Source organism: Globicephala melas, unplaced genomic scaffold (assembly GCF_963455315.2).
Source record: "Globicephala melas unplaced genomic scaffold, mGloMel1.2 SCAFFOLD_53, whole genome shotgun sequence".
Lineage (NCBI taxonomy): Eukaryota > Metazoa > Chordata > Mammalia > Artiodactyla > Delphinidae > Globicephala > Globicephala melas.
The window spans coordinates 26,083-35,116 of NW_027207232.1; the positions used below are offsets into that span (position 1 = coordinate 26,083).

Here is a 9,034-nt window from a genome sequence, read left to right on the forward strand (position 1 = left end):
ATCTCTGCCTCTCCCTCCATCTCTCCCTATGTGGGAAGGAGTGAGGGAGATGGAGACATGGAGGGAGAGGGAGAGTTGGTGGAAGAGGGAGAGGGAGGAGAAGGAGAGAGGAAGAAACGTCTTCGCTCCCTCCCTCTATCCCTCTCTCCCTTTCCCCTCTCTCCCTTCCTCTCCCCCCTCCCTCTCCTGCTCTCCCTCTCCCTCTCCCTCTCCCTCCACCTCCTTCCGTCTCTGGAGAGGGAAGGAGGTGGAGGGAGAGGGAGAGGGAAAGAGGGAGAGGGAGAGCGGAACAGGGAAACAGGGACAGGGAGAGAGGGAGGGAGAGGGAGAGAAGGAGGACAGAGGGAGAGGGAGGGAGGAAGAGACCTCTTTCCCTCTCCGTCTCCCCCCCCTCCCTCCCTCTCCCTCCATCTCTCCCTCTCCCCCTCTCCCTCTCCCTTGTCTCTGCCTCTCCATCTCTCCCTCTCTGGGAGGGAGTGAGGGAGATGGAGAGATGGAGGGAGCGGGAGAGTTGGAGGGAGAGGGAGAGGGAGAGGGAGGAGAAGGAGGGAGGGAGAGGGAGGGAGAGAGGGATAGAGGGAGGGAGGGAGAGAGGGATAGAGGAAGGGAGGGAGAGAGATAAAGGGAGGGAGGGATAGAGGGAGGGAGGGAGAGACGTCTTTCGCTCCCTCCCTCTATCCCTCTCTCCCTCTCCCCCCTCTCTCTCCCTCTCCCCCGCCTCCTGCTCTCTCTCCCTGTCCCTCCACCTCCTTCCCTCTCCAGAGAGGGAAGGAGGTGGAGGGACAGGGAGAGGGAAAGAGGTAGAGGGAGGGCGTGCGGAACAGGGAAACAGGGACAGGGAGAGAGGGACAGGGAAGAGGGACGGGGGAGGCGGGAAGAGGGAGGGGGGAGGCGGGAGAGAGATGGGGGAGAGGGAGGAGGTAGAGGGAGGGGAGGGGAGAGGGAGAGGGATGTGGGAGAGTGAGGGGGAGACGGAGGTGGAGAGGGAGTTGGGAGAGGGACGGGGAGGGGGAGAGGGAGGGGGCGAGGGAGAGAGGGAAAGAGAGAGACGCAGAGGAAAGAGGGAGAGGGAAGAGAGAGAGAGAGAGGGACAGAGGGAGAGGGAGAGAGGGAGGGGGAGAGGGACGAGAGGAAGCAGGGAGAAAAGAGAGAAAGAACACACCATCTACATTTCTGTCAAATGACACCGGGGATCCTTACACAACCAGGAGAAAATAACACAGCGAGGCTCTTTCTCAGCTGGAACTGGAACTGCAGATGGGGCCAAACACCACCAGGGTGGCCACACATGTCCAGCTGCTGCCCCAGCCCCCTGAGTCTGGTCACCAGGGCTCTTGAGTGTTTGCTCCAGGGACCTGGGGTTCACCCTGTCACCCTGGAGGTCGGGCCTAGACAGCAGGGCCCCGGGCTGGACACATAGAGGGAAAAGCATCCCCACAGGACAGCTTGTGCGAGCCGATTCAGCTGCGAGATTCTAGAGGCCCGGTATCACCCTGTGGCCCATGAAACCCAGGAGCCAGGAGGGTCTTGCATCGGGATTCCTGTCCGTTGGACTGTAACGTTTATGTAAGGAATCTTGGAAACAGTGGTAACAAGACTGAATTCGAACGAGCTTTAGGATATTATGGACCACTCCGAAGTGTGTGGGTTGCTAAAATCCCTCCCGGCTTCGCTCTTGTTGAAAATGAAGATCCCCGAGATGCAGCGGATGCTGTCTGAGAACTAGACGGGAGAACGCTCTGTGGCTGCCGAGTAAGAGTGGACCTGTCGAATGGGGAAAGGAGAAGTCGAAATCGTGGCCGCCTCCTTCTTGGGGTCGTCGCCCTCGAGATGATCATCGGAGGAGGAGTCCTCCCCCTCACCACAGATCTCCAAGACGGAGAAGCTTCTCCCGCAGCCGGAGCAGGTCCCTTTAGTAGATATAGGAGAAGAGAGAGATCACTGTCCCAGGAGAGAAATCGCAAGCCGTCCCCATCTTTCTCTAGGTCTCCTAGCCGATCCAGGTCAAATGAAAGGAAATAGACCACTTTGCAAGAGGAGTGGTGCACAGGAAATAACTTCATTTGACAGGAGTATGTACAGAAAATTCAAGTTTCGTTTGAGACTTCTGAAGCTTGATGCACTTTTTAAATGTTTTAGCTGTTCACATTTGTTTGTCTCTTGGGACAGTGACACATAAAGGTGTCATTCTCTATGGTTTGAAATGGGTCATATGAGGCATGTAATATGATGAATTGTTTCTTTACAATGTTCTCGTAAGCAAAATTGAATTTGCTTTGAATTTTTGGTCTTGCCTAGACTGATAATAAAACTCTAACTCCTGCCCACCTAAAGTGTGATGTTTATTATTATGGAAACAACACTGGCAAACATTGAAAAGACTTTCTGTAGCTGGGATATGGTATGCAGCTGTAGTTAAGCAAGCAGTCTTTAAAAGGTGCTGTGAACACAAGCCAGCAGGTAGAAATGAAAGCCGCACCTTTACCCTAGATTAGAGGTTTAAGAATTCCACTAGTCTTCACACTGGACAAGAGGTTGTCCAGTGAGTTTAGAATCTAAGAAGTTTCAAGGAAGTTAGTTTCCCTTTGAGTTAGGTCATAAGTCCCCTCTGTGATTACTGTACATGAATACATAGCTCTTTGTAATGTTTTTTGGAAGTTGAGATTATCAAGATACCAATGTCTTGCCAGATGAAGAGTATATTGTAGAGCTGAACTTTGAGTTACTGTGCAATTTTTTTTTTCATGCTGTCATTTGTAATATGTTTTGTGAGACTCCTTGGGATTAAAGTTTTGGTTCCAAAAGGAACAAAGAAGAAAAGAAAAGGATCCACCTGCCAATGCAGGGGACACGGGTCCGAGCCCTGGTCCGGGAAGATCCCATGTGCCGCAGATCAACTAAGCCCGTGGGCCACAACTATTGAGCCTGCGCTCTAGATCCTGGGAGCCACAACTACTGAGCCCCCATGCCACAACTACAGAAGCACGCACAGCTAGAGCCCGTGCTCCGAAACAAAAGAAGCCACTGTAATGAGAAGCACGTGCCCGCAACAAAGAGGAGCCCCTGCTCGCCGCAACTAGAGAAAGCCCGTGTGCAGCAATGAAGACCCAACGCAGCAAAAAAAAAAAAAAAAAGACGATACTGGCCAGGTGATCAAGGGTAAAATTGTTTGTCACAAGTCCCATTGATGGTGTGTATCCTTGATGTGTGTATCCTTGATGGTGTGTATCCTTGATGATGTAACCTGAGGAGAATGACATTTTTATCTGTGTCTGGATCTTCCGCCCCAAACCCCATAACTCCAGCCCAACCATAAGAAAAACATCAGAAAACCAACAGACAAACAAATTGAGGGGCAAAATACCTGACCAGTCCTCCTCAAAACTTTCAAGGTATCAAAACCCAGGGACGTCTGAGAAATGTCACAGCCCAGAGGAGACTGGGACAGAAAAAGGATGTTAGGGGAAAGCTAGGGAAATTCTAGTAAAGTGTGGACTTTAGTTAATAATAACGTATCCATCTCGGTTCCTTAGTTGGATAAGCATGTCGTACTAACGTACTAAAGTACTAACGTGTTGGAAATAGGGTTACTGGGTCAGGGGTCCACAGCACTCTGTACACTCTGTACAGATCTTTGCAACTTCTTTGTAACTCTAAGCTATTCTAAAATTAAGCAACTACTAAACAGAGATAAGAATGTTATTTCCCTGATTTGAACATGCCTGAGTTTGTTTTCATGGTCACATTTGTGCTATCTGGATGTGTCTTGGAATCAGTAGCAAAGGAGAGTTGCCAGCCCCTGGGAAGATGCGGCTGGTTTGCAGGTGGCTTGCTCTGGAGCTGAAGACCACGGTGGGAAGTCTGCAGCCTCGGGCTGCACTTAGAACCATGGGAGGGGATGGGCCAGCTCAGTTAGGGATGGAACCTATAAATAAAACTCTTTTTCTTTTCCATTATGGCTTATCACAGGATATTGAATATAGTTCCCTGTGCTAGACAGTAGGACCTTGTAGCTTATCCATCCTATATTTAATAGTTTGCGTGTCTGCTAACCCCAAACTCCCAATCCAACCCTCCCTCCCTCTTTCTCCCCCTTGGCAACCACAAGTCTGTTCTCTATGTCTGTGAGTCTGTTTTTGTTTCATAGACAAGTTCATTTGTGTCGTATTTTAGATTTCACATATAAGAGAGATCATATATGTGTCTTTCTCTTCTGACTTACTTCACTTAGTATGATAATCTCTAGGTCCATCCACGACATTGCTGCAAATAGCATTATTTCATTCTTTTTATGGCTGAATATATTCCATTGTATATATGTACCACATCTTCTTTATCCATTCATCCATCAGTGGACATTTAGGTAGCTTCCACATCTTGCCTATTATAAATAGTGATGCAATGAACATTGGGGTGCATGTATCTTTTCTTCCTTCCTTCCTTCCTTCCTTCCTTTCTTCCTTTCTTTCTCTCTCTCTCTCTCTTTCTCTCTTTCTTTATTTTTTTGTCACACAGCATGTGGGATCTTAGTTCCCTGGCCAGAGATGGAACCCATGCACCCTGCACCGGACGCACAGAGTCTTAACCACTAGACCACCAGGGAAATCCCAGGGGTGTATGTATATTTTTGAATTAGAGTTTTCTCCAGATCTATGCCCAGGAGTGGAATTGGGGGACCCTATGGCAGCTGTATCTGTTCTCTGCACGTCTCACATCAACCACCTGCACTCCAATCCTTGCTCTCAACGTCATCTTCGGGGAACACAACCTGCGACAGGGACCTTGACAAGAAGAAATGGCTCAGGGAAAAGCTACCTGCACAGGGAGGAGATAGAGGCCATCGACCCTGGGGTGCGGCGGGGAGAGTGGGCACAGAGATTTGTCATTTCATCCCTGATACTCAGCCCTCCTGGCTGCCCCACTCTAGGTCACCTCGGGATACAGAGGTGACCCGGTTAGAGTCCCAGCCTGTGCAGGAATCTAGGGGCACCAGCGGGTCTGAATAATATTAGTGCAGGGTCTCCCCCATGGCACTGGGGTTATTCGGGGTGGGTCATTCTCTGCTGGGGGCCCCTCCTGGGCACTGTGTGGGGTTCAGCAGCATCCCTGTCCCCACCCATTTGATTCCAGGGGCCCCTTCCCCCCAGTTGTGACAACCACAGATTTTCCCCAGACATCACCAAAGAACTGGGTGAGGCGGAAGCAGGATGGCCCTGGGTGAGGACAGCTGTGTTGAAGCAACCAGCCTGGCTTAGGGCAAGGTCTGCCCCAGTCCTGTCAGAGCCTGCATTTAGAACTGCCCCTTCCCTCTCCCACCTCCCATGCCCTGCAGTGGTCTCCGAGACATCATCCCCATGTAACAAATCACACCACCTCAGTTTACTGTCCCCAGCACCTAGAAGAGTGTCTGCTATGTAGTAGATGCTTCATAAATACTTGCTGAATAAAGGAGTTGAATAAAGGGATGAGTGGATGAATGAATGAAGGTTACCATGGAAGGAGGGGGGAGATTCCCTTTCTGGCTCTCGGGGGTTGGGATATCAAGTGAAAGATCCATCCTAAATAGGCTGGCCAGCCTTCTGGGGTTCCCCGGAAATGAGGGTTTCCCCACAGTTCCAGCGCTCAAACCTGAGCGGTCCTGGGCAAACTGGGGGCGGGTGTTGGTCACCCTGTGTAAACACAGTAACAATTCCAACTGCAATAGCAATGGCCAAGGACCTCTATGGTCTTATTGACCAGGCACAGTTCTTTACCTGGCGAGGAAGGGTGGGCCGGGATTGGAATTCCGGTGATCCAGGGTGGGTGGGTGAGGGCACACCCCGGGCTTGTGTAGGGGAGTCCAGGAAGGTTCTGGAGGAAGTGACAGTGACACAGGAGGGAGGGAGGAGTCTAAGGAAGAACATCCCACACGACAAGGTGTGCCAATGGCCCTGGGCCCAAGGTCACACCTGACCAGGGCTTGCTTTTTTTCTTTTTTTCTAATTTACTTTTTCCCACATGGATATGCAATTGTCCTAATGCCATTTATTGAAAACTCCTTAATTTCCCCACTTTCTATCATATCAAGTTCTCATCTATCTGTTTCTGGACCTTTATTCTCTACCATAGAGCTATACGTCCCATCCTTGCACCACTAGGGCTGTTTCATCACTATAACTTTATTTTTTATTCATTTATTTCTTTGGCCATGCTGGGCAGCATGTGGGATCTTATTTCCCTGACCAGGGATCGAACCCGCACCCCTTGCAGTGGAAGCTCGGAGTCTTAATCGCTGGACCTCCAGGGAAGTCCCCAGGGCTTGCTTTGACATCCATCGAATGGTGGCGGGTGGGCACGGGGAGCAGCTGTCTGTGAGCCATCCTGTGTAGAAATGCAGGGTGGAGGGCAGGACAGCTGGAGCGGGAGGGGAAGAGGCGGAGGAGGGAGGGAGGGATGGCGGCCGGGCGAGAGACAGACAGACAGTTTCCGGAGACAATAGTTCTGGCCGTGTCCTAGGGCATGAAAGCTGAAAATAGCTCCTAGTGCCGGGAGCCTTGGAGCTGGAGCCTGGGAGCCAGGGTGACTGGCTCTCCTCCCTGGTGTGTGTGTGCGGGGGGCGGGCCTCTGGACTTCTCAGGCTGGGAATGGCGTGCACGGAGCAGGGACGAAGCAGGGACCCTTCTCTCTGGGACCTCGCGGGCCATCCTTAGCTCACAAAGCTGAGCCACTCCTGGCCCTACGAGTGGGGGGCTTATCCTCCCTGTCCCCTGGATCACACCCCCTCACACACAACTTCCCCGTGTGTGCTCCCAGCAACCAAGAGAATCTGTTTTTAAAAGATTTGGGGGAGGGGGGTAAACATACAAACAAGAGCAGAATGGATACTTTTTCAGAATGGGAATGGCTCTGTGTAACCCCATCCCCAGGGTAACCAGAGTCCTGACCTCTAACACCCTTGACGAGTCAGCCTTGATATGGGCTTGCAGACCCACGGAAGCTTCCTCATCCCCTCCTTCAGACCCCGTCTCTCCCTTGGCGTCTTTGTGAGAGGCACCCGGGGAAGTGGGACTGCTAGGCTGTACTGCTGCTAGAACTCCACCTGGACTCCACCAGGCTCCAGCCCCCCGCCCTGTGCACCTCTCTGACCCTGAGGCACCTCAACTGGTAGGAGCGGCATCACCTTCCCTCCCGGGACCTGTGACACTTAAGGGAGACACAGAAAGGACAAGCGTTTGGCTCCCTGGCTGGCAAAGAGCAGGTGCTCAATTGTCATAAGTGTCCGTATCAGTGAGGGTTCTCCAGACAAACAGAATCCATAGGGGGTGTGTGTATATACACACACACGTACATATGTACACGCATACAAAAATATACAGCTGTGTATATATACAGTACGCATACAGACATATACACATATAGTATATACAATACGCAAATACATGTATACACACATATATATAATGCATAGTTTGTATATATACAGTATGTATACACACATATACACATAATATATACAACAGACATACATGTACACTATACATACACACATATGAAATGCACAGTTTGTATATATACAGTATGTACACATACGTATAACATGCAACATACACACCTAGGTACGTCTATATCATACATATATACACACATACAAAGATATTTAGGTGTGTATATATACAGTATACATACATACACATATAATATATGCAATACATACACGTACATACATATAGACACACATATACACCTACATATAAAAGCATGTAGAATAAAAATATATATGTACTGCATATATAAATTCGTCGTATATATACATACACATAACATATGATACATATATACAATGTATACACACACACACCTATTTGTAAATATGTGCATGTACATACACATATAAATACATACGCAAGTGTGTATATATATATATAGCATATACATACATACATATAATACCTATACAACATATACACATACAGGTATACAGCATATATACACACCGATATATAAATATACACTGTATACATACATACATACGGTGTACATATACTGTACATATACACACCCATATATCAATATATGGGTGTGTATATATACAGCATGTTCACCTTTATAATATGTATACTATATATATATACACATACATACATGTATACAATACATACACACAAATATATAGGCTTGTATGTACACTGTATATAGTACTTACACATATACTACAAACGCATGCACATATAAACATGTGTATACATATATATGTGTATACACACATACAAATTAATAGGCTTGTATATAGTCAATATTTTTACATATATAGTTTCGTTTTAAGGAGTTGACTCATGTGACCGTGAGGTAGGCAAGTCAGGGCAGGACTCTGGGCTGGAGACACAGGGAAGAGCTGATGTCCCAAGTCCATTGGAGGACCACTTCCCTCTTTCTAGGGAACCTCATTTTTCTCTCCAGTCCTTCAACTGATGGACGAGGCCCACCCACGCCGCGGCATTGACAATCTCCTTTACGCAAAGTGGACCCATTTCAGTGTTAATCTCTTCTGAAAAATACCTTCCTGGCCACATCTGGAATAATGTTTGTGGTTGCCGGGGCCCCACGCAGTGGGCACATGAGATTAACCATCCCCGTGGCGATGATGACACTTTATTTTCTCCCTTGACCATTGTCACTACTATTCCAATTAAAATGGCAGTGCTATGAGGGCAGGGCATTTCCTTTTTTGCCAGTACTGAGCGTCCGCGGTCTGGTGCCTAGCATAGGCTAAATACACGGCATTTTTGGGAACAGAAGCCGGGATTCCAGCTGTCATATTTAATAGGAATTATAGTCTTATTATTGGGGGGCGGGGGGGGAGTTGTGTCACACGTCGAGATCGGGAGTCGAACCCGCCACCGCTTGCCCTGAGAGGTTTTCCCGGGTCCCCACTTCGGGCCGGTGGGTGTGGCCAGGGGCAGCCGATGACGTGCGGACGTGCGTGCGGACGTGCGTGCGGACGTGCGTGCGTGCGTGGTAGCGTGCGTGCGTGAGAGCGTGCGAGTCCATGAGGCGG

General features: G+C 49.2%; 1 pseudogene; it reads left to right on the top strand.

Annotated features, from left to right (window-relative positions):
- The first annotated feature begins 1,509 nt into the window (after window positions 1–1,509).
- Window positions 1,510–3,054, top strand: LOC132595590 (serine/arginine-rich splicing factor 3 pseudogene; annotated as a pseudogene).
- Window positions 3,055–9,034: the final 5,980 nt, after the last annotated feature.